The sequence below is a fragment of the Dendrobates tinctorius genome, unplaced genomic scaffold, assembly GCF_039654945.1.
Source record: "Dendrobates tinctorius isolate UK_male_01 unplaced genomic scaffold, ASM3965494v1 ptg000251l, whole genome shotgun sequence".
NCBI lineage: Eukaryota > Metazoa > Chordata > Amphibia > Anura > Dendrobatidae > Dendrobates > Dendrobates tinctorius.
This window is the reverse complement of record NW_027361918.1, coordinates 11,699,318-11,723,709: the sequence shown is the minus strand read 5'-3', so window position 1 is coordinate 11,723,709 and position 24,392 is coordinate 11,699,318. Positions and strand designations below refer to the sequence as shown.

At 40.4% G+C, this 24,392-nt stretch overlaps 10 non-coding genes across 10 annotated transcripts; 1 reads left to right on the top strand and 9 right to left on the bottom strand.

The window, feature by feature from the left end:
- Window positions 1–36: 36 nt before the first annotated feature.
- Window positions 37–108, top strand: TRNAL-CAA (transfer RNA leucine (anticodon CAA)). Its single transcript has one exon. It is a non-coding gene; the product is annotated as a tRNA-Leu (tRNA).
- Window positions 109–1,938: 1,830 nt separating this feature from the next.
- TRNAN-GUU (transfer RNA asparagine (anticodon GUU)) lies at window positions 1,939–2,012 on the bottom strand. The gene has a single exon. It is a non-coding gene; the product is annotated as a tRNA-Asn (tRNA).
- Window positions 2,013–4,608: 2,596 nt separating this feature from the next.
- On the bottom strand, window positions 4,609–4,682 carry TRNAN-GUU (transfer RNA asparagine (anticodon GUU)). The gene has a single exon. It is a non-coding gene; the product is annotated as a tRNA-Asn (tRNA).
- Window positions 4,683–6,862: 2,180 nt separating this feature from the next.
- On the bottom strand, window positions 6,863–6,936 carry TRNAN-GUU (transfer RNA asparagine (anticodon GUU)). Its single transcript has one exon. It is a non-coding gene; the product is annotated as a tRNA-Asn (tRNA).
- A 1,850-nt stretch (window positions 6,937–8,786) lies between these two features.
- On the bottom strand, window positions 8,787–8,860 carry TRNAN-GUU (transfer RNA asparagine (anticodon GUU)). The gene has a single exon. It is a non-coding gene; the product is annotated as a tRNA-Asn (tRNA).
- Window positions 8,861–10,710: 1,850 nt separating this feature from the next.
- Window positions 10,711–10,784, bottom strand: TRNAN-GUU (transfer RNA asparagine (anticodon GUU)). Its single transcript has one exon. It is a non-coding gene; the product is annotated as a tRNA-Asn (tRNA).
- Window positions 10,785–13,381: 2,597 nt separating this feature from the next.
- Window positions 13,382–13,455, bottom strand: TRNAN-GUU (transfer RNA asparagine (anticodon GUU)). Its single transcript has one exon. It is a non-coding gene; the product is annotated as a tRNA-Asn (tRNA).
- A 4,802-nt stretch (window positions 13,456–18,257) lies between these two features.
- On the bottom strand, window positions 18,258–18,331 carry TRNAN-GUU (transfer RNA asparagine (anticodon GUU)). The gene has a single exon. It is a non-coding gene; the product is annotated as a tRNA-Asn (tRNA).
- Window positions 18,332–20,509: 2,178 nt separating this feature from the next.
- TRNAN-GUU (transfer RNA asparagine (anticodon GUU)) lies at window positions 20,510–20,583 on the bottom strand. The gene has a single exon. It is a non-coding gene; the product is annotated as a tRNA-Asn (tRNA).
- Window positions 20,584–22,760: 2,177 nt separating this feature from the next.
- TRNAN-GUU (transfer RNA asparagine (anticodon GUU)) lies at window positions 22,761–22,834 on the bottom strand. Its single transcript has one exon. It is a non-coding gene; the product is annotated as a tRNA-Asn (tRNA).
- Between the last annotated feature and the right edge of the window lie 1,558 nt (window positions 22,835–24,392).

Here is a 24,392-nt window from a genome sequence, read left to right as displayed (position 1 = left end):
GTCATTAGAATTTTACTCTGTACATCTGTTAACACAAGCAGAGTGGCGCAGCGGAAGCGTGCTGGGCCCAAAACCCAGAGGTCGATGGATCGAAACCATCCTCTGCTAAATTGTGCTGCATTGCATCTTTTTCTACAAACTAGCTAAGTTTTTTTTCACTTCCCCATTTTGGTTCTCTATATACAGAGAAATGGTTTGCTAGAAAATTGCTCGACTGTATTTGTAGACCATAATTCACATTGTGAAACCCAGCGGTCAATGGATTGAAACCAACCTCTGCTAAATAGTTGTGTTTTATAAACTTCATCATTGCATATCAACTGAACTTTTCTGTCAACAGCAAACGTGTCTCGGATCAAAAACACTAGTCAAAATCCTAAATCCCAGTACAACTCGTGCCAAAGGACCAGAAGGAGATTCGCGACCTCTCAGCATTTTCTATATTCAAACCAAACCATAAAAGATCAATCTTTTCGCTTGGGATTGTGCTGCATTACAACTTTTTTCTACAAACTAGGTAAGTTTTTTTTCATTCCCCCAGTTTGGTTCTCTATATACAGAGAAATGGTTTACTAGAAAATTGCTCGACTGTATTTGTAGGCCATAATTCACATTGTGAAACCCAGCGGTCGATGGATCGAAACCAACCTCTGCTAAATAGTTGTGTTTTATAAACTTCATCATTGCATATCAACTGAACTTTTCTGTCAACAGCAAACGTGTCTCGGATCAAAAACACTAGTCAAAATCCTAAATCCCAGTACAACTCGTGCCAAAGGACCAGAAGGAGATTCGCGACCTCTCAGCATTTTCTATATTCAAACCAAACCATAAAAGGTCAATCTTTTTGCTTGGGATTGTGCTGCATTACAACTTTTTTCTACAAACTAGGTAAGTTTTTTTTACTCCCCCAGTCTGGTTCTCTACATACATAGAAATGGTTTGCTAGAAAATTGCCCGACTGTATTTGTAGGCCATAATTCACATTGTGAAACCCAGCGGTCGATGGATCGAAACCAACCTCTGCTAAATAGTTGTGATTTATAAACTTCATCATTGCATATCAACTGAACTTTTCTGTCAACAGCAAACGTGTCTCGGATCAAAAACACTAGTCAAAATCCTAAATCCCAGTACAACTCGTGCCAAAGGACCAGAAGGAGATTCGCGACCTCTCAGCATTTTCTATATTCAAACCAAACCATAAAAGGTCAATCTTTTTGCTTGGGATTGTGCTGCATTACAACTTTTTTCTACAAACTAGGTAAGTTTTTTTTACTCCCCCAGTCTGGTTCTCTACATACATAGAAATGGTTTGCTAGAAAATTGCCCGACTGTATTTGTAGGCCATAATTCACATTGTGAACTACGTAGATGTTCTTCAAATATGGGAGAAAGGAATCTGTACTTAAAAAAAAAAAAAAGCACTCAATGGCACATTTGACTATAAGTAAACTGTGACATGGTGTGGTGTGAAACTTAGCATGCGAGAGGTAGCGGGATCGATGCCCGCATTCTCCAATACAATCTTTGGATTCCTTTTTCAGTTGGCCGAGTGAATTGTTTATGCCACCTGCTCGTGGCACACACGTCCAAACCTTGAAGACTTTCAACAATGGCTAAATCAAGCCTTCGATAGCTCAGCTGGTAGAGCGGAGGACTGTAGATCTAAATTAGCAATCCTTAGGTCGCTGGTTCAATTCCGGCTCGAAGGAAGTTTTGTGTATTCTATCAGATGTTTTCAACCTTCTGGCAAATACCAGACAGCTATGCTCTTTCTGGACATGTAGACAGAAACACAACCGGAAAGTTTTTTCTCCAGTTTGCCTTGTGAATTCAAATCTTAGGCAGCAACAGTGCTTTTACTTTATGGAGATGCTGAGCACCAATGTGAAAACGTCTTCAACTGTAGCATGCTACCCAAGCAAAAGGAACCAACGTCCCTGGGTGGACTCGAACCACCAACCTTTCGGTTAACAGCCGAACGCGCTAACCGATTGCGCCACAGAGACACAAACGCCTGCCGAACTTTCGTCTAACAGCCGGACGCACCCACCAGTTTTAACCGGAACCTTAAACAATGGTCAGACACCATTTCCTCTAATGATTTTCAACAATAATATGACACAAGAAAGCAAAAAAAAACAAAGAAACAATTGCAGAACCCCAGGAGTACTCTAGTCGCCAACAAATATGTAATGGCTGAAAATTTACATGTCATCGACCTGAACACAAACAGTCATTAGAATTTTACTCTGTACATCTGTTAACACAAGCAGAGTGGCGCAGCGGAAGCGTGCTGGGCCCATAACCCAGAGGTCGATGGATCGAAACCATCCTCTGCTAAATTGTGCTGCATTGCATCTTTTTCTACAAACTAGCTAAGTTTTTTTTCACTTCCCCATTTTGGTTCTCTATATACAGAGAAATGGTTTGCTAGAAAATTGCTCGACTGTATTTGTAGACCATAATTCACATTGTGAAACCCAGCGGTCAATGGATTGAAACCAACCTCTGCTAAATAGTTGTGTTTTATAAACTTCATCATTGCATATCAACTGAACTTTTCTGTCAACAGCAAACGTGTCTCGGATCAAAAACACTAGTCAAAATCCTAAATCCCAGTACAACTCGTGCCAAAGGACCAGAAGGAGATTCGCGACCTCTCAGCATTTTCTATATTCAAACCAAACCATAAAAGATCAATCATTTCGCTTGGGATTGTGCTGCATTACAACTTTTTTCTACAAACTAGGTAAGTTTTTTTTCATTCCCCCAGTTTGGTTCTCTATATACAGAGAAATGGTTTACTAGAAAATTGCTCGACTGTATTTGTAGGCCATAATTCACATTGTGAAACCCAGCGGTCGATGGATCGAAACCAACCTCTGCTAAATAGTTGTGTTTTATAAACTTCATCATTGCATATCAACTGAACTTTTCTGTCAACAGCAAACGTGTCTCGGATCAAAAACACTAGTCAAAATCCTAAATCCCAGTACAACTCGTGCCAAAGGACCAGAAGGAGATTCGCGACCTCTCAGCATTTTCTATATTCAAACCAAACCATAAAAGATCAATCTTTTCGCTTGGGATTGTGCTGCATTACAACTTTTTTCTACAAACTAGGTAAGTTTTTTTTACTCCCCCAGTCTGGTTCTCTACATACATAGAAATGGTTTGCTAGAAAATTGCTCGACTGTATTTGTAGGCCATAATTCACATTGTGAAACCCAGCGGTCGATGGATCGAAACCAACCTCTGCTAAATAGTTGTGTTTTATAAACTTCATCATTGCATATCAACTGAACTTTTCTGTCAACAGCAAACGTGTCTCGGATCAAAAACACTAGTCAAAATCCTAAATCCCAGTACAACTCGTGCCAAAGGACCAGAAGGAGATTCGCGACCTCTCAGCATTTTCTATATTCAAACCAAACCATAAAAGGTCAATCTTTTTGCTTGGGATTGTGCTGCATTACAACTTTTTTCTACAAACTAGGTAAGTTTTTTTTACTCCCCCAGTCTGGTTCTCTACATACATAGAAATGGTTTGCTAGAAAATTGCCCGACTGTATTTGTAGGCCATAATTCACATTGTGAAACCCAGCGGTCGATGGATCGCAACCAACCTCTGCTAAATAGTTGTGATTTATAAACTTCATCATTGCATATCAACTGAACTTTTCTGTCAACAGCAAACGTGTCTCGGATCAAAAACACTAGTCAAAATCCTAAATCCCAGTACAACTCGTGCCAAAGGACCAGAAGGAGATTCGCGACCTCTCAGCATTTTCTATATTCAAACCAAACCATAAAAGGTCAATCTTTTTGCTTGGGATTGTGCTGCATTACAACTTTTTTCTACAAACTAGGTAAGTTTTTTTTACTCCCCCAGTCTGGTTCTCTACATACATAGAAATGGTTTGCTAGAAAATTGCCCGACTGTATTTGTAGGCCATAATTCACATTGTGAACTCCGTAGATGTTCTTCAAATATGGGAGAAAGGAATCTGTACTTAAAAAAAAAAAAAAAAAAAGCACTCAATGGCACATTTGACTATAAGTAAACTGTGACATGGTGTGGCGTGAAACTGATAATGGCGTTCGTCGGGCATGGGGGATTAGCTCAAGTGGTAGAGCGCTCGCTTAGCATGCGAGAGGTAGCGGGATCGATGCCCGCATTCTCCAATACAATCTTTGGATTCCTTTTTCAGTTGGCCGAGTGAATTGTTTATGCCACCTGCTCGTGGCACACACGTCCAAACCTTGAAGACTTTCAACAATGGCTAAATCAAGCCTTCGATAGCTCAGCTGGTAGAGCGGAGGACTGTAGATCTAAATTAGCAATCCTTAGGTCGCTGGTTCAATTCCGGCTCGAAGGAAGTTTTGTGTATTCTATCAGATGTTTTCAACCTTCTGGCAAATACCAGACAGCTATGCTCTTTCTGGACATGTAGACAGAAACACAACCGGAAAGTTTTTTCTCCAGTTTGCCTTGTGAATTCAAATCTTAGGCAGCAACAGTGCTTTTACTTTATGGAGATGCTGAGCACCAATGTGAAAACGTCTTCAACTGTAGCATGCTACCCAAGCAAAAGGAACCAACGTCCCTGGGTGGACTCGAACCACCAACCTTTCGGTTAACAGCCGAACGCGCTAACCGATTGCGCCACAGAGACACAAACGCCTGCCGAACTTTCGTCTAACAGCCGGACGCACCCACCAGTTTTAACCGGAACCTTAAACAATGGTCAGACACCATTTCCTCTAATGATTTTCAACAATAATATGACACAAGAAAGCAAAAAAAAACAAAGAAACAATTGCAGAACCCCAGGAGTACTCTAGTCGCCAACAAATATGTAATGGCTGAAAATTTACATGTCATCGACCTGAACACAAACAGTCATTAGAATTTTACTCTGTACATCTGTTAACACAAGCAGAGTGGCGCAGCGGAAGCGTGCTGGGCCCATAACCCAGAGGTCGATGGATCGAAACCATCCTCTGCTAAATTGTGCAGCATTGCATCTTTTTCTACAAACTAGCTAAGTTTTTTTTCACTTCCCCATTTTGGTTCTCTATATACAGAGAAATGGTTTGCTAGAAAATTGCTCGACTGTATTTGTAGACCATAATTCACATTGTGAAACCCAGCGGTCAATGGATTGAAACCAACCTCTGCTAAATAGTTGTGTTTTATAAACTTCATCATTGCATATCAACTGAACTTTTCTGTCAACAGCAAACGTGTCTCGGATCAAAAACACTAGTCAAAATCCTAAATCCCAGTACAACTCGTGCCAAAGGACCAGAAGGAGATTCGCGACCTCTCAGCATTTTCTATATTCAAACCAAACCATAAAAGATCAATCTTTTCGCTTGGGATTGTGCTGCATTACAACTTTTTTCTACAAACTAGGTAAGTTTTTTTTCATTCCCCCAGTTTGGTTCTCTATATACAGAGAAATGGTTTACTAGAAAATTGCTCGACTGTATTTGTAGGCCATAATTCACATTGTGAAACCCAGCGGTCGATGGATCGAAACCAACCTCTGCTAAATAGTTGTGTTTTATAAACTTCATCATTGCATATCAACTGAACTTTTCTGTCAACAGCAAACGTGTCTCGGATCAAAAACACTAGTCAAAATCCTAAATCCCAGTACAACTCGTGCCAAAGGACCAGAAGGAGATTCGCGACCTCTCAGCATTTTCTATATTCAAACCAAACCATAAAAGGTCAATCTTTTTGCTTGGGATTGTGCTGCATTACAACTTTTTTCTACAAACTAGGTAAGTTTTTTTTACTCCCCCAGTCTGGTTCTCTACATACATAGAAATGGTTTGCTAGAAAATTGCCCGACTGTATTTGTAGGCCATAATTCACATTGTGAAACCCAGCGGTCGATGGATCGAAACCAACCTCTGCTAAATAGTTGTGATTTATAAACTTCATCATTGCATATCAACTGAACTTTTCTGTCAACAGCAAACGTGTCTCGGATCAAAAACACTAGTCAAAATCCTAAATCCCAGTACAACTCGTGCCAAAGGACCAGAAGGAGATTCGCGACCTCTCAGCATTTTCTATATTCAAACCAAACCATAAAAGGTCAATCTTTTTGCTTGGGATTGTGCTGCATTACAACTTTTTTCTACAAACTAGGTAAGTTTTTTTTACTCCCCCAGTCTGGTTCTCTACATACATAGAAATGGTTTGCTAGAAAATTGCCCGACTGTATTTGTAGGCCATAATTCACATTGTGAACTACGTAGATGTTCTTCAAATATGGGAGAAAGGAATCTGTACTTAAAAAAAAAAAAAAAAAAAAAAAAAAAAAAGCACTCAATGGCACATTTGACTATAAGTAAACTGTGACATGGTGTGGTGTGAAACTTAGCATGCGAGAGGTAGCGGGATCGATGCCCGCATTCTCCAATACAATCTTTGGATTCCTTTTTCAGTTGGCCGAGTGAATTGTTTATGCCACCTGCTCGTGGCACACACGTCCAAACCTTGAAGACTTTCAACAATGGCTAAATCAAGCCTTCGATAGCTCAGCTGGTAGAGCGGAGGACTGTAGATCTAAATTAGCAATCCTTAGGTCGCTGGTTCAATTCCGGCTCGAAGGAAGTTTTGTGTATTCTATCAGATGTTTTCAACCTTCTGGCAAATACCAGACAGCTATGCTCTTTCTGGACATGTAGACAGAAACACAACCGGAAAGTTTTTTCTCCAGTTTGCCTTGTGAATTCAAATCTTAGGCAGCAACAGTGCTTTTACTTTATGGAGATGCTGAGCACCAATGTGAAAACGTCTTCAACTGTAGCATGCTACCCAAGCAAAAGGAACCAACGTCCCTGGGTGGACTCGAACCACCAACCTTTCGGTTAACAGCCGAACGCGCTAACCGATTGCGCCACAGAGACACAAACGCCTGCCGAACTTTCGTCTAACAGCCGGACGCACCCACCAGTTTTAACCGGAACCTTAAACAATGGTCAGACACCATTTCCTCTAATGATTTTCAACAATAATATGACACAAGAAAGCAAAAAAAAACAAAGAAACAATTGCAGAACCCCAGGAGTACTCTAGTCGCCAACAAATATGTAATGGCTGAAAATTTACATGTCATCGACCTGAACACAAACAGTCATTAGAATTTTACTCTGTACATCTGTTAACACAAGCAGAGTGGCGCAGCGGAAGCGTGCTGGGCCCATAACCCAGAGGTCGATGGATCGAAACCATCCTCTGCTAAATTGTGCTGCATTGCATCTTTTTCTACAAACTAGCTAAGTTTTTTTTCACTTCCCCATTTTGGTTCTCTATATACAGAGAAATGGTTTGCTAGAAAATTGCTCGACTGTATTTGTAGACCATAATTCACATTGTGAAACCCAGCGGTCAATGGATTGAAACCAACCTCTGCTAAATAGTTGTGTTTTATAAACTTCATCATTGCATATCAACTGAACTTTTCTGTCAACAGCAAACGTGTCTCGGATCAAAAACACTAGTCAAAATCCTAAATCCCAGTACAACTCGTGCCAAAGGACCAGAAGGAGATTCGCGACCTCTCAGCATTTTCTATATTCAAACCAAACCATAAAAGATCAATCTTTTCGCTTGGGATTGTGCTGCATTACAACTTTTTTCTACAAACTAGGTAAGTTTTTTTTCATTCCCCCAGTTTGGTTCTCTATATACATAGAAATGGTTTACTAGAAAATTGCTCGACTGTATTTGTAGGCCATAATTCACATTGTGAAACCCAGCGGTCGATGGATCGAAACCAACCTCTGCTAAATAGTTGTGTTTTATAAACTTCATCATTGCATATCAACTGAACTTTTCTGTCAACAGCAAACGTGTCTCGGATCAAAAACACTAGTCAAAATCCTAAATCCCAGTACAACTCGTGCCAAAGGACCAGAAGGAGATTCGCGACCTCTCAGCATTTTCTATATTCAAACCAAACCATAAAAGGTCAATCTTTTTGCTTGGGATTGTGCTGCATTACAACTTTTTTCTACAAACTAGGTAAGTTTTTTTTACTCCCCCAGTCTGGTTCTCTACATACATAGAAATGGTTTGCTAGAAAATTGCCCGACTGTATTTGTAGGCCATAATTCACATTGTGAACTCCGTAGATGTTCTTCAAATATGGGAGAAAGGAATCTGTACTTAAAAAAAAAAAAAAAAAAAGCACTCAATGGCACATTTGACTATAAGTAAACTGTGACATGGTGTGGCGTGAAACTGATAATGGCGTTCTTTGGGCATGGGGGATTAGCTCAAGTGGTAGAGCGCTCGCTTAGCATGCGAGAGGTAGCGGGATCGATGCCCGCATTCTCCAATACAATCTTTGGATTCCTTTTTCAGTTGGCCGAGTGAATTGTTTATGCCACCTGCTCGTGGCACACACGTCCAAACCTTGAAGACTTTCAACAATGGCTAAATCAAGCCTTCGATAGCTCAGCTGGTAGAGCGGAGGACTGTAGATCTAAATTAGCAATCCTTAGGTCGCTGGTTCAATTCCGGCTCGAAGGAAGTTTTGTGTATTCTATCAGATGTTTTCAACCTTCTGGCAAATACCAGACAGCTATCCTCTTTCTGGACATGTAGACAGAAACACAACCGGAAAGTTTTTTCTCCAGTTTGCCTTGTGAATTCAAATCTTAGGCAGCAACAGTGCTTTTACTTTATGGAGATGCTGAGCACCAATGTGAAAACGTCTTCAACTGTAGCATGCTACCCAAGCAAAAGGAACCAACGTCCCTGGGTGGACTCGAACCACCAACCTTTCGGTTAACAGCCGAACGCGCTAACCGATTGCGCCACAGAGACACAAACGCCTGCCGAACTTTCGTCTAACAGCCGGACGCACCCACCAGTTTTAACCGGAACCTTAAACAATGGTCAGACACCATTTCCTCTAATGATTTTCAACAATAATATGACACAAGAAAGCAAAAAAAAACAAAGAAACAATTGCAGAACCCCAGGAGTACTCTAGTCGCCAACAAATATGTAATGGCTGAAAATTTACATGTCATCGACCTGAACACAAACAGTCATTAGAATTTTACTCTGTACATCTGTTAACACAAGCAGAGTGGCGCTGCGGAAGCGTGCTGGGCCCATAACCCAGAGGTCGATGGATCGAAACCATCCTCTGCTAAATTGTGCTGCATTGCATCTTTTTCTACAAACTAGCTAAGTTTTTTTTCACTTCCCCATTTTGGTTCTCTATATACAGAGAAATGGTTTGCTAGAAAATTGCTCGACTGTATTTGTAGACCATAATTCACATTGTGAAACCCAGCGGTCAATGGATTGAAACCAACCTCTGCTAAATAGTTGTGTTTTATAAACTTCATCATTGCATATCAACTGAACTTTTCTGTCAACAGCAAACGTGTCTCGGATCAAAAACACTAGTCAAAATCCTAAATCCCAGTACAACTCGTGCCAAAGGACCAGAAGGAGATTCGCGACCTCTCAGCATTTTCTATATTCAAACCAAACCATAAAAGATCAATCTTTTCGCTTGGGATTGTGCTGCATTACAACTTTTTTCTACAAACTAGGTAAGTTTTTTTTCATTCCCCCAGTTTGGTTCTCTATATACAGAGAAATGGTTTACTAGAAAATTGCTCGACTGTATTTGTAGGCCATAATTCACATTGTGAAACCCAGCGGTCGATGGATCGAAACCAACCTCTGCTAAATAGTTGTGTTTTATAAACTTCATCATTGCATATCAACTGAACTTTTCTGTCAACAGCAAACGTGTCTCGGATCAAAAACACTAGTCAAAATCCTAAATCCCAGTACAACTCGTGCCAAAGGACCAGAAGGAGATTCGCGACCTCTCAGCATTTTCTATATTCAAACCAAACCATAAAAGGTCAATCTTTTTGCTTGGGATTGTGCTGCATTACAACTTTTTTCTACAAACTAGGTAAGTTTTTTTTACTCCCCCAGTCTGGTTCTCTACATACATAGAAATGGTTTGCTAGAAAATTGCCCGACTGTATTTGTAGGCCATAATTCACATTGTGAACTCCGTAGATGTTCTTCAAATATGGGAGAAAGGAATCTGTACTTAAAAAAAAAAAAAAAAAAAGCACTCAATGGCACATTTGACTATAAGTAAACTGTGACATGGTGTGGCGTGAAACTGATAATGGCGTTCGTCGGGCATGGGGGATTAGCTCAAGTGGTAGAGCGCTCGCTTAGCATGCGAGAGGTAGCGGGATCGATGCCCGCATTCTCCAATACAATCTTTGGATTCCTTTTTCAGTTGGCCGAGTGAATTGTTTATGCCACCTGCTCGTGGCACACACGTCCAAACCTTGAAGACTTTCAACAATGGCTAAATCAAGCCTTCGATAGCTCAGCTGGTAGAGCGGAGGACTGTAGATCTAAATTAGCAATCCTTAGGTCGCTGGTTCAATTCCGGCTCGAAGGAAGTTTTGTGTATTCTATCAGATGTTTTCAACCTTCTGGCAAATACCAGACAGCTATGCTCTTTCTGGACATGTAGACAGAAACACAACCGGAAAGTTTTTTCTCCAGTTTGCCTTGTGAATTCAAATCTTAGGCAGCAACAGTGCTTTTACTTTATGGAGATGCTGAGCACCAATGTGAAAACGTCTTCAACTGTAGCATGCTACCCAAGCAAAAGGAACCAACGTCCCTGGGTGGACTCGAACCACCAACCTTTCGGTTAACAGCCGAACGCGCTAACCGATTGCGCCACAGAGACACAAACGCCTGCCGAACTTTCGTCTAACAGCCGGACGCACCCACCAGTTTTAACCGGAACCTTAAACAATGGTCAGACACCATTTCCTCTAATGATTTTCAACAATAATATGACACAAGAAAGCAAAAAAAAACAAAGAAACAATTGCAGAACCCCAGGAGTACTCTAGTCGCCAACAAATATGTAATGGCTGAAAATTTACATGTCATCGACCTGAACACAAACAGTCATTAGAATTTTACTCTGTACATCTGTTAACACAAGCAGAGTGGCGCAGCGGAAGCGTGCTGGGCCCATAACCCAGAGGTCGATGGATCGAAACCATCCTCTGCTAAATTGTGCTGCATTGCATCTTTTTCTACAAACTAGCTAAGTTTTTTTTCACTTCCCCATTTTGGTTCTCTATATACAGAGAAATGGTTTGCTAGAAAATTGCTCGACTGTATTTGTAGACCATAATTCACATTGTGAAACCCAGCGGTCAATGGATTGAAACCAACCTCTGCTAAATAGTTGTGTTTTATAAACTTCATCATTGCATATCAACTGAACTTTTCTGTCAACAGCAAACGTGTCTCGGATCAAAAACACTAGTCAAAATCCTAAATCCCAGTACAACTCGTGCCAAAGGACCAGAAGGAGATTCGCGACCTCTCAGCATTTTCTATATTCAAACCAAACCATAAAAGATCAATCTTTTCGCTTGGGATTGTGCTGCATTACAACTTTTTTCTACAAACTAGGTAAGTTTTTTTTCATTCCCCCAGTTTGGTTCTCTATATACAGAGAAATGGTTTACTAGAAAATTGCTCGACTGTATTTGTAGGCCATAATTCACATTGTGAAACCCAGCGGTCGATGGATCGAAACCAACCTCTGCTAAATAGTTGTGTTTTATAAACTTCATCATTGCATATCAACTGAACTTTTCTGTCAACAGCAAACGTGTCTCGGATCAAAAACACTAGTCAAAATCCTAAATCCCAGTACAACTCGTGCCAAAGGACCAGAAGGAGATTCGCGACCTCTCAGCATTTTCTATATTCAAACCAAACCATAAAAGATCAATCTTTTCGCTTGGGATTGTGCTGCATTACAACTTTTTTCTACAAACTAGGTAAGTTTTTTTTCATTCCCCCAGTTTGGTTCTCTATATACAGAGAAATGGTTTACTAGAAAATTGCTCGACTGTATTTGTAGGCCATAATTCACATTGTGAAACCCAGCGGTCGATGGATCGAAACCAACCTCTGCTAAATAGTTGTGTTTTATAAACTTCATCATTGCATATCAACTGAACTTTTCTGTCAACAGCAAACGTGTCTCGGATCAAAAACACTAGTCAAAATCCTAAATCCCAGTACAACTCGTGCCAAAGGACCAGAAGGAGATTCGCGACCTCTCAGCATTTTCTATATTCAAACCAAACCATAAAAGGTCAATCTTTTTGCTTGGGATTGTGCTGCATTACAACTTTTTTCTACAAACTAGGTAAGTTTTTTTTACTCCCCCAGTCTGGTTCTCTACATACATAGAAATGGTTTGCTAGAAAATTGCCCGACTGTATTTGTAGGCCATAATTCACATTGTGAAACCCAGCGGTCGATGGATCGAAACCAACCTCTGCTAAATAGTTGTGATTTATAAACTTCATCATTGCATATCAACTGAACTTTTCTGTCAACAGCAAACGTGTCTCGGATCAAAAACACTAGTCAAAATCCTAAATCCCAGTACAACTCGTGCCAAAGGACCAGAAGGAGATTCGCGACCTCTCAGCATTTTCTATATTCAAACCAAACCATAAAAGGTCAATCTTTTTGCTTGGGATTGTGCTGCATTACAACTTTTTTCTACAAACTAGGTAAGTTTTTTTTACTCCCCCAGTCTGGTTCTCTACATACATAGAAATGGTTTGCTAGAAAATTGCCCGACTGTATTTGTAGGCCATAATTCACATTGTGAACTCCGTAGATGTTCTTCAAATATGGGAGAAAGGAATCTGTACTTAAAAAAAAAAAAAAAAAAAGCACTCAATGGCACATTTGACTATAAGTAAACTGTGACATGGTGTGGCGTGAAACTGATAATGGCGTTCGTCGGGCATGGGGGATTAGCTCAAGTGGTAGAGCGCTCGCTTAGCATGCGAGAGGTAGCGGGATCGATGCCCGCATTCTCCAATACAATCTTTGGATTCCTTTTTCAGTTGGCCGAGTGAATTGTTTATGCCACCTGCTCGTGGCACACACGTCCAAACCTTGAAGACTTTCAACAATGGCTAAATCAAGCCTTCGATAGCTCAGCTGGTAGAGCGGAGGACTGTAGATCTAAATTAGCAATCCTTAGGTCGCTGGTTCAATTCCGGCTCGAAGGAAGTTTTGTGTATTCTATCAGATGTTTTCAACCTTCTGGCAAATACCAGACAGCTATGCTCTTTCTGGACATGTAGACAGAAACACAACCGGAAAGTTTTTTCTCCAGTTTGCCTTGTGAATTCAAATCTTAGGCAGCAACAGTGCTTTTACTTTATGGAGATGCTGAGCACCAATGTGAAAACGTCTTCAACTGTAGCATGCTACCCAAGCAAAAGGAACCAACGTCCCTGGGTGGACTCGAACCACCAACCTTTCGGTTAACAGCCGAACGCGCTAACCAATTGCGCCACAGAGACACAAACGCCTGCCGAACTTTCGTCTAACAGCCGGACGCACCCACCAGTTTTAACCGGAACCTTAAACAATGGTCAGACACCATTTCCTCTAATGATTTTCAACAATAATATGACACAAGAAAGCAAAAAAAAACAAAGAAACAATTGCAGAACCCCAGGAGTACTCTAGTCGCCAACAAATATGTAATGGCTGAAAATTTACATGTCATCGACCTGAACACAAACAGTCATTAGAATTTTACTCTGTACATCTGTTAACACAAGCAGAGTGGCGCAGCGGAAGCGTGCTGGGCCCATAACCCAGAGGTCGATGGATCGAAACCATCCTCTGCTAAATTGTGCTGCATTGCATCTTTTTCTACAAACTAGCTAAGTTTTTTTTCACTTCCCCATTTTGGTTCTCTATATACAGAGAAATGGTTTGCTAGAAAATTGCTCGACTGTATTTGTAGACCATAATTCACATTGTGAAACCCAGCGGTCAATGGATTGAAACCAACCTCTGCTAAATAGTTGTGTTTTATAAACTTCATCATTGCATATCAACTGAACTTTTCTGTCAACAGCAAACGTGTCTCGGATCAAAAACACTAGTCAAAATCCTAAATCCCAGTACAACTCGTGCCAAAGGACCAGAAGGAGATTCGCGACCTCTCAGCATTTTCTATATTCAAACCAAACCATAAAAGATCAATCTTTTCGCTTGGGATTGTGCTGCATTACAACTTTTTTCTACAAACTAGGTAAGTTTTTTTTCATTCCCCCAGTTTGATTCTCTATATACAGAGAAATGGTTTACTAGAAAATTGCTCGAATGTATTTGTAGGCCATAATTCACATTGTGAAACCCAGCGGTCGATGGATCGAAACCAACCTCTGCTAAATAGTTGTGTTTTATAAACTTCATCATTGCATATCAACTGAACTTTTCTGTCAACAGCAAACGTGTCTCGGATCAAAAACACTAGTCAAAATCCTAAATCCCAGTACAACTCGTGCCAAAGGACCAGAAGGAGATTCGCGACCTCTCAGCATTTTCTATATTCAAACCAAACCATAAAAGGTCAATCTTTTTGCTTGGGATTGTGCTGCATTACAACTTTTTTCTACAAACTAGGTAAGTTTTTTTTACTCCCCCAGTCTGGTTCTCTACATACATAGAAATGGTTTGCTAGAAAATTGCCCGACTGTATTTGTAGGCCATAATTCACATTGTGAAACCCAGCGGTCGATGGATCGAAACCAACCTCTGCTAAATAGTTGTGATTTATAAACTTCATCATTGCATATCAACTGAACTTTTCTGTCAACAGCAAACGTGTCTCGGATCAAAAACACTAGTCAAAATCCTAAATCCCAGTACAACTCGTGCCAAAGGACCAGAAGGAGATTCGCGACCTCTCAGCATTTTCTATATTCAAACCAAACCATAAAAGGTCAATCTTTTTGCTTGGGATTGTGCTGCATTACAACTTTTTTCTACAAACTAGGTAAGTTTTTTTTACTCCCCCAGTCTGGTTCTCTACATACATAGAAATGGTTTGCTAGAAAATTGCCCGACTGTATTTGTAGGCCATAATTCACATTGTGAACTACGTAGATGTTCTTCAAATATGGGAGAAAGGAATCTGTACTTAAAAAAAAAAAAAAAAAAAAAAAAAAAGCACTCAATGGCACATTTGACTATAAGTAAACTGTGACATGGTGTGGTGTGAAACTTAGCATGCGAGAGGTAGCGGGATCGATGCCCGAATTCTCCAATACAATCTTTGGATGCCTTTTTCAGTTGGCCGAGTGAATTGTTTATGCCACCTGCTCGTGGCACACACGTCCAAACCTTGAAGACTTTCAACAATGGCTAAATCAAGCCTTCGATAGCTCAGCTGGTAGAGCGGAGGACTGTAGATCTAAATTAGCAATCCTTAGGTCGCTGGTTCAATTCCGGCTCGAAGGAAGTTTTGTGTATTCTATCAGATGTTTTCAACCTTCTGGCAAATACCAGACAGCTATGCTCTTTCTGGACATGTAGACAGAAACACAACCGGAAAGTTTTTTCTCCAGTTTGCCTTGTGAATTCAAATCTTAGGCAGCAACAGTGCTTTTACTTTATGGAGATGCTGAGCACCAATGTGAAAACGTCTTCAACTGTAGCATGCTACCCAACGCCGAACGCGCTAACCGATTGCGCCACAGAGACACAAACGCCTGCCGAACTTTCGTCTAACAGCCGGACGCACCCACCAGTTTTAACCGGAACCTTAAACAATGGTCAGACACCATTTCCTCTAATGATTTTCAACAATAATATGACACAAGAAAGCAAAAAAAAACAAAGAAACAATTGCAGAACCCCAGGAGTACTCTAGTCGCCAACAAATATGTAATGGCTGAAAATTTACATGTCATCGACCTGAACACAAACAGTCATTAGAATTTTACTCTGTACATCTGTTAACACAAGCAGAGTGGCGCAGCGGAAGCGTGCTGGGCCCATAACCCAGAGGTCGATGGATCGAAACCATCCTCTGCTAAATTGTGCTGCATTGCATCTTTTTCTACAAACTAGCTAAGTTTTTTTTCACTTCCCCATTTTGGTTCTCTATATACAGAGAAATGGTTTGCTAGAAAATTGCTCGACTGTATTTGTAGACCATAATTCACATTGTGAAACCCAGCGGTCAATGGATTGAAACCAACCTCTGCTAAATAGTTGTGTTTTATAAACTTCATCATTGCATATCAACTGAACTTTTCTGTCAACAGCAAACGTGTCTCGGATCAAAAACACTAGTCAAAATCCTAAATCCCAGTACAACTCGTGCCAAAGGACCAGAAGGAGATTCGCGACCTCTCAGCATTTTCTATATTCAAACCAAACCATAAAAGATCAATCTTTTCGCTTGGGATTGTGCTGCATTACAACTTTTTTCTACAAACTAGGTAAGTTTTTTTTCATTCCCCCAGTTTGGTTCTCTATATACAGAGAAATGGTTTACTAGAAAATTGCTCGACTGTATTTGTAGGCCATAATTCACATTGTGAAACCCAGCGGTCGATGGATCGAAACCAACCTCTGCTAAATAGTTGTGTTTTATAAACTTCATCATTGCATATCAACTGAACTTTTCTGTCAACAGCAAACGTGTCTCGGATCAAAAACACTAGTCAAAATCCTAAATCCCAGTACAACTCGTGCCAAAGGACCAGAAGGAGATTCGCGACCTCTCAGCATTTTCTATATTCAAACCAAACCATAAAAGATCAATCTTTTCGCTTGGGATTGTGCTGCATTACAACTTTTTTCTACAAACTAGGTAAGTTTTTTTTCATTCCCCCAGTTTGGTTCTCTATATACAGAGAAATGGTTTACTAGAAAATTGCTCGACTGTATTTGTAGGCCATAATTCACATTGTGAAACCCAGCGGTCGATGGATCGAAACCAACCTCTGCTAAATAGTTGTGTTTTATAAACTTCATCATTGCATATCAACTGAACTTTTCTGTCAACAGCAAACGTGTCTCGGATCAAAAACACTAGTCAAAATCCTAAATCCCAGTACAACTCGTGCCAAAGGACCAGAAGGAGATTCGCGACCTCTCAGCATTTTCTATATTCAAACCAAACCATAAAAGGTCAATCTTTTTGCTTGGGATTGTGCTGCATTACAACTTTTTTCTACAAACTAGGTAAGTTTTTTTTACTCCCCCAGTCTGGTTCTCTACATACATAGAAATGGTTTGCTAGAAAATTGCCCGACTGTATTTGTAGGCCATAATTCACATTGTGAAACCCAGCGGTCGATGGATCGAAACCAACCTCTGCTAAATAGTTGTGATTTATAAACTTCATCATTGCATATCAACTGAACTTTTCTGTCAACAGCAAACGTGTCTCGGATCAAAAACACTAGTCAAAATCCTAAATCCCAGTACAACTCGTGCCAAAGGACCAGAAGGAGATTCGCGACCTCTCAGCATTTTCTATATTCAAACCAAACCATAAAAGGTCAATCTTTTTGCTTGGGATTGTGCTGCATTACAACTTTTTTCTACAAACTAGGTAAGTTTTTTTTACTCCCCCAGTCTGGTTCTCTACATACATAGAAATGGTTTGCTAGAAAATTGCCCGACTGTATTTGTAGGCCATAATTCACATTGTGAACTACGTAGATGTTCTTCAAATATGGGAGAAAGGAATCTGTACTTAAAAAAAAAAAAAAAAAAAAAAAAAAAGCACTCAATGGCACATTTGACTATAAGTAAACTGTGACATGGTGTGGCGTGAAACTGATAATGGCGTTCGTCGGGCATGGGGGATTAGCTCAAGTGGTAGAGCGCTCGCTTAGCATGCGAGAGGTAGCGGGATCGATGCCCGCATTCTCCAATACAATCTTTGGATTCCTTTTTCAGTTGGCCGAGTGAATTGTTTATGCCACCTGCTCGTGGCACACACGTCCAAACCTTGAAGACTTTCAACAATGGCTAAATCAAGCCTTCGATAGCTCAGCTGGTAGAGCGGAGGACTGTAGATCTAAATTAGCAATCCTTAGGTCGCTGGTTCAATTCCGGCTCGAAGGAAGTTTTGTGTATTCTATCAGATGTTTTCAACCTTCTGGCAAATACCAGACAGCTATGCTCTTTCTGGACATGTAGACAGAAACACAACCGGAAAGTTTTTTCTCCAGTTTGCCTTGTGAATTCAAATCTTAGGCAGCAACAGTGCTTTTACTTTATGGAGATGCTGAGCACCAATGTGAAAACGTCTTCAACTGTAGCATGCTACCCAAGCAAAAGGAACCAACGTCCCTGGGTGGACTCGAACCACCAACCTTTCGGTTAACAGCCGAACGCGCTAACCGATTGCGCCACAGAGACACAAACGCCTGCCGAACTTTCGTCTAACAGCCGGACGCACCCACCAGTTTTAACCGGAACCTTAAACAATGGTCAGACACCATTTCCTCTAATGATTTTCAACAATAATATGACACAAGAAAGCAAAAAAAAACAAAGAAACAATTGCAGAACCCCAGGAGTACTCTAGTCGCCAACAAATATGTAATGGCTGAAAATTTACATGTCATCGACCTGAACACAAACAGTCATTAGAATTTTACTCTGTACATCTGTTAACACAAGCAGAGTGGCGCAGCGGAAGCGTGCTGGGCCCATAACCCAGAGGTCGATGGATCGAAACCATCCTCTGCTAAATTGTGCTGCATTGCATCTTTTTCTACAAACTAGCTAAGTTTTTTTTCACTTCCCCATTTTGGTTCTCTATATACAGAGAAATGGTTTGCTAGAAAATTGCTCGACTGTATTTGTAGACCATAATTCACATTGTGAAACCCAGCGGTCAATGGATTGAAACCAACCTCTGCTAAATAGTTGTGTTTTATAAACTTCATCATTGCATATCAACTGAACTTTTCTGTCAACAGCAAACGTGTCTCGGATCAAAAACACTAGTCAAAATCCTAAATCCCAGTACAACTCGTGCCAAAGGACCAGAAGGAGATTCGCGACCTCTCAGCATTTTCTATATTCAAACCAAACCATAAAAGATCAATCTTTTCGCTTGGGATTGTGCTGCATTACAACTTTTTTCTACAAACTAGGTAAGTTTTTTTTCATTCCCCCAGTTTGGTTCTCTATATACAGAGAAATGGTTTACTAGAAAATTGCTCGACTGTATTTGTAGGCCATAATTCACATTGTGAAACCCAGCGGTCGATGGATCGAAACCAACCTCTGCTAAATAGTTGTGTTTTATAAACTTCATCATTGCATATCAACTGAACTTTTCTGTCAACAGCAAACGTGTCTCGGATCAAAAACACTAGTCAAAATCCTAAATCCCAGTACAACTCGTGCCAAAGGACCAGAAGGAGATTCGCGACCTCTCAGCATTTTCTATATTCAAACCAAACCATAAAAGGTCAATCTTTTTGCTTGGGATTGTGCTGCATTACAACTTTTTTCTACAAACTAGGTAAGTTTTTTTTACTCCCCCAGTCTGGTTCTCTACATACATAGAAATGGTTTGCTAGAAAATTGCCCGACTGTATTTGTAGGCCATAATTCACATTGTGAAACCCAGCGGTCGATGGATCGAAACCAACCTCTGCTAAATAGTTGTGATTTATAAACTTCATCATTGCATATCAACTGAACTTTTCTGTCAACAGCAAACGTGTCTCGGATCAAAAACACTAGTCAAAATCCTAAATCCCAGTACAACTCGTGCCAAAGGACCAGAAGGAGATTCGCGACCTCTCAGCATTTTCTATATTCAAACCAAACCATAAAAGGTCAATCTTTTTGCTTGGGATTGTGCTGCATTACAACTTTTTTCTACAAACTAGGTAAGTTTTTTTTACTCCCCCAGTCTGGTTCTCTACATACATAGAAATGGTTTGCTAGAAAATTGCCCGACTGTATTTGTAGGCCATAATTCACATTGTGAACTACGTAGATGTTCTTCAAATATGGGAGAAAGGAATCTGTACTTAAAAAAAAAAAAAAAAAAAAAAAAAAAAGCACTCAATGGCACATTTGACTATAAGTAAAATGTGACATGGTGTGGTGTGAAACTTAGCATGCGAGAGGTAGCTGGATCGATGCCCGCATTCTCCAATACAATCTTTGGATTCCTTTTTCAGTTGGCCGAGTGAATTGTTTATGCCACCTGCTCGTGGCACACACGTCCAAACCTTGAAGACTTTCAACAATGGCTAAATCAAGCCTTCGATAGCTCAGCTGGTAGAGCGGAGGACTGTAGATCTAAATTAGCAATCCTTAGGTCGCTGGTTCAATTCCGGCTCGAAGGAAGTTTTGTGTATTCTATCAGATGTTTTCAACCTTCTGGCAAATACCAGACAGCTATGCTCTTTCTGGACATGTAGACAGAAACACAACCGGAAAGTTTTTTCTCCAGTTTGCCTTGTGAATTCAAATCTTAGGCAGCAACAGTGCTTTTACTTTATGGAGATGCTGAGCACCAATGTGAAAACGTCTTCAACTGTAGCATGCTACCCAAGCAAAAGGAACCAACGTCCCTGGGTGGACTCGAACCACCAACCTTTCGGTTAACAGCCGAACGCGCTAACCGATTGCGCCACAGAGACACAAACGCCTGCCGAACTTTCGTCTAACAGCCGGACGCACCCACCAGTTTTAACCTGAACCTTAAACAATGGTCAGACACCATTTCCTCTAATGATTTTCAACAATAATATGACACAAGAAAGCAAAAAAAAACAAAGAAACAATTGCAGAACCCCAGGAGTACTCTAGTCGCCAACAAATATGTAATGGCTGAAAATTTACATGTCATCGACCTGAACACAAACAGTCATTAGAATTTTACTCTGTACATCTGTTAACACAAGCAGAGTGGCGCAGCGGAAGCGTGCTGGGCCCATAACCCAGAGGTCGATGGATAGAAACCATCCTCTGCTAAATTGTGCTGCATTGCATCTTTTTCTACAAACTAGCTAAGTTTTTTTTCACTTCCCCATTTTGGTTCTCTATATACAGAGAAATGGTTTGCTAGAAAATTGCTCGACTGTATTTGTAGACCATAATTCACATTGTGAAACCCAGCGGTCAATGGATTGAAACCAACCTCTGCTAAATAGTTGTGTTTTATAAACTTCATCATTGCATATCAACTGAACTTTTCTGTCAACAGCAAACGTGTCTCGGATCAAAAACACTAGTCAAAATCCTAAATCCCAGTACAACTCGTGCCAAAGGACCAGAAGGAGATTCGCGACCTCTCAGCATTTTCTATATTCAAACCAAACCATAAAAGATCAATCTTTTCGCTTGGGATTGTGCTGCATTACAACTTTTTTCTACAAACTAGGTAAGTTTTTTTTCATTCCCCCAGTTTGGTTCTCTATATACAGAGAAATGGTTTACTAGAAAATTGCTCGACTGTATTTGTAGGCCATAATTCACATTGTGAAACCCAGCGGTCGATGGATCGAAACCAACCTCTGCTAAATAGTTGTGTTTTATAAACTTCATCATTGCATATCAACTGAACTTTTCTGTCAACAGCAAACGTGTCTCGGATCAAAAACACTAGTCAAAATCCTAAATCCCAGTACAACTCGTGCCAAAGGACCAGAAGGAGATTCGCGACCTCTCAGCATTTTCTATATTCAAACCAAACCATAAAAGGTCAATCTTTTTGCTTGGGATTGTGCTGCATTACAACTTTTTTCTACAAACTAGGTAAGTTTTTTTTACTCCCCCAGTCTGGTTCTCTACATATATAGAAATGGTTTGCTAGAAAATTGCCCGACTGTATTTGTAGGCCATAATTCACATTGTGAAACCCAGCGGTCGATGGATCGAAACCAACCTCTGCTAAATAGTTGTGATTTATAAACTTCATCATTGCATATCAACTGAACTTTTCTGTCAACAGCAAACGTGTCTCGGATCAAAAACACTAGTCAAAATCCTAAATCCCAGTACAACTCGTGCCAAAGGACCAGAAGGAGATTCGCGACCTCTCAGCATTTTCTATATTCAAACCAAACCATAAAAGGTCAATCTTTTTGCTTGGGATTGTGCTGCATTACAACTTTTTTCTACAAACTAGGTAAGTTTTTTTTACTCCCCCAGTCTGGTTCTCTACATACATAGAAATGGTTTGCTAGAAAATTGCCCGACTGTATTTGTAGGCCATAATTCACATTGTGAACTACGTAGATGTTCTTCAAATATGGGAGAAAGGAATCTGTACTTAAAAAAAAAAAAAAAAAAAAAAAAAAAGCACTCAATGGCACATTTGACTATAAGTAAACTGTGACATGGTGTGGTGTGAAACTTAGCATGCGAGAGGTAGCGGGATCGATGCCCGCATTCTCCAATACAATCTTTGGATTCCTTTTTCAGTTGGCCGAGTGAATTGTTTATGCCACCTGCTCGTGGCACACACGTCCAAACCTTGAAGACTTTCAACAATGGCTAAATCAAGCCTTCGATAGCTCAGCTGGTAGAGCGGAGGACTGTAGATCTAAATTAGCAATCCTTAGGTCGCTGGTTCAATTCCGGCTCGAAGGAAGTTTTGTGTATTCTATCAGATGTTTTCAACCTTCTGGCAAATACCAGACAGCTATGCTCTTTCTGGACATGTAGACAGAAACACAACCGGAAAGTTTTTTCTCCAGTTTGCCTTGTGAATTCAAATCTTAGGCAGCAACAGTGCTTTTACTTTATGGAGATGCTGAGCACCAATGTGAAAACGTCTTCAACTGTAGCATGCTACCCAAGCAAAAGGAACCAACGTCCCTGGGTGGACTCGAACCACCAACCTTTCGGTTAACAGCCGAACGCGCTAACCGATTGCGCCACAGAGACACAAACGCCTGCCGAACTTTCGTCTAACAGCCGGACGCACCCACCAGTTTTAACCGGAACCTTAAACAATGGTCAGACACCATTTCCTCTAATGATTTTCAACAATAATATGACACAAGAAAGCAAAAAAAAACAAAGAAACAATTGCAGAACCCCAGGAGTACTCTAGTCGCCAACAAATATGTAATGGCTGAAAATTTACATGTCATCGACCTGAACACAAACAGTCATTAGAATTTTACTCTGTACATCTGTTAACACAAGCAGAGTGGCGCAGCGGAAGCGTGCTGGGCCCATAACCCAGAGGTCGATGGATCGAAACCATCCTCTGCTAAATTGTGCTGCATTGCATCTTTTTCTACAAACTAGCTAAGTTTTTTTTCACTTCCCCATTTTGGTTCTCTATATACAGAGAAATGGTTTGCTAGAAAATTGCTCGACTGTATTTGTAGACCATAATTCACATTGTGAAACCCAGCGGTCAATGGATTGAAACCAACCTCTGCTAAATAGTTGTGTTTTATAAACTTCATCATTGCATATCAACTGAACTTTTCTGTCAACAGCAAACGTGTCTCGGATCAAAAACACTAGTCAAAATCCTAAATCCCAGTACAACTCGTGCCAAAGGACCAGAAGGAGATTCGCGACCTCTCAGCATTTTCTATATTCAAACCAAACCATAAAAGATCAATCTTTTCGCTTGGGATTGTGCTGCATTACAACTTTTTTCTACAAACTAGGTAAGTTTTTTTTCATTCCCCCAGTTTGGTTCTCTATATACAGAGAAATGGTTTACTAGAAAATTGCTCGACTGTATTTGTAGGCCATAATTCACATTGTGAAACCCAGCGGTCGATGGATCGAAACCAACCTCTGCTAAATAGTTGTGTTTTATAAACTTCATCATTGCATATCAACTGAACTTTTCTGTCAACAGCAAACGTGTCTCGGATCAAAAACACTAGTCAAAATCCTAAATCCCAGTACAACTCGTGCCAAAGGACCAGAAGGAGATTCGCGACCTCTCAGCATTTTCTATATTCAAACCAAACCATAAAAGGTCAATCTTTTTGCTTGGGATTGTGCTGCATTACAACTTTTTTCTACAAACTAGGTAAGTTTTTTTTACTCCCCCAGTCTGGTTCTCTACATACATAGAAATGGTTTGCTAGAAAATTGCCCGACTGTATTTGTAGGCCATAATTCACATTGTGAAACCCAGCGGTCGATGGATCGAAACCAACCTCTGCTAAATAGTTGTGATTTATAAACTTCATCATTGCATATCAACTGAACTTTTCTGTCAACAGCAAACGTGTCTCGGATCAAAAACACTAGTCAAAATCCTAAATCCCAGTACAACTCGTGCCAAAGGACCAGAAGGAGATTCGCGACCTCTCAGCATTTTCTATATTCAAACCAAACCATAAAAGGTCAATCTTTTTGCTTGGGATTGTGCTGCATTACAACTTTTTTCTACAAACTAGGTAAGTTTTTTTTACTCCCCCAGTCTGGTTCTCTACATACATAGAAATGGTTTGCTAGAAAATTGCCC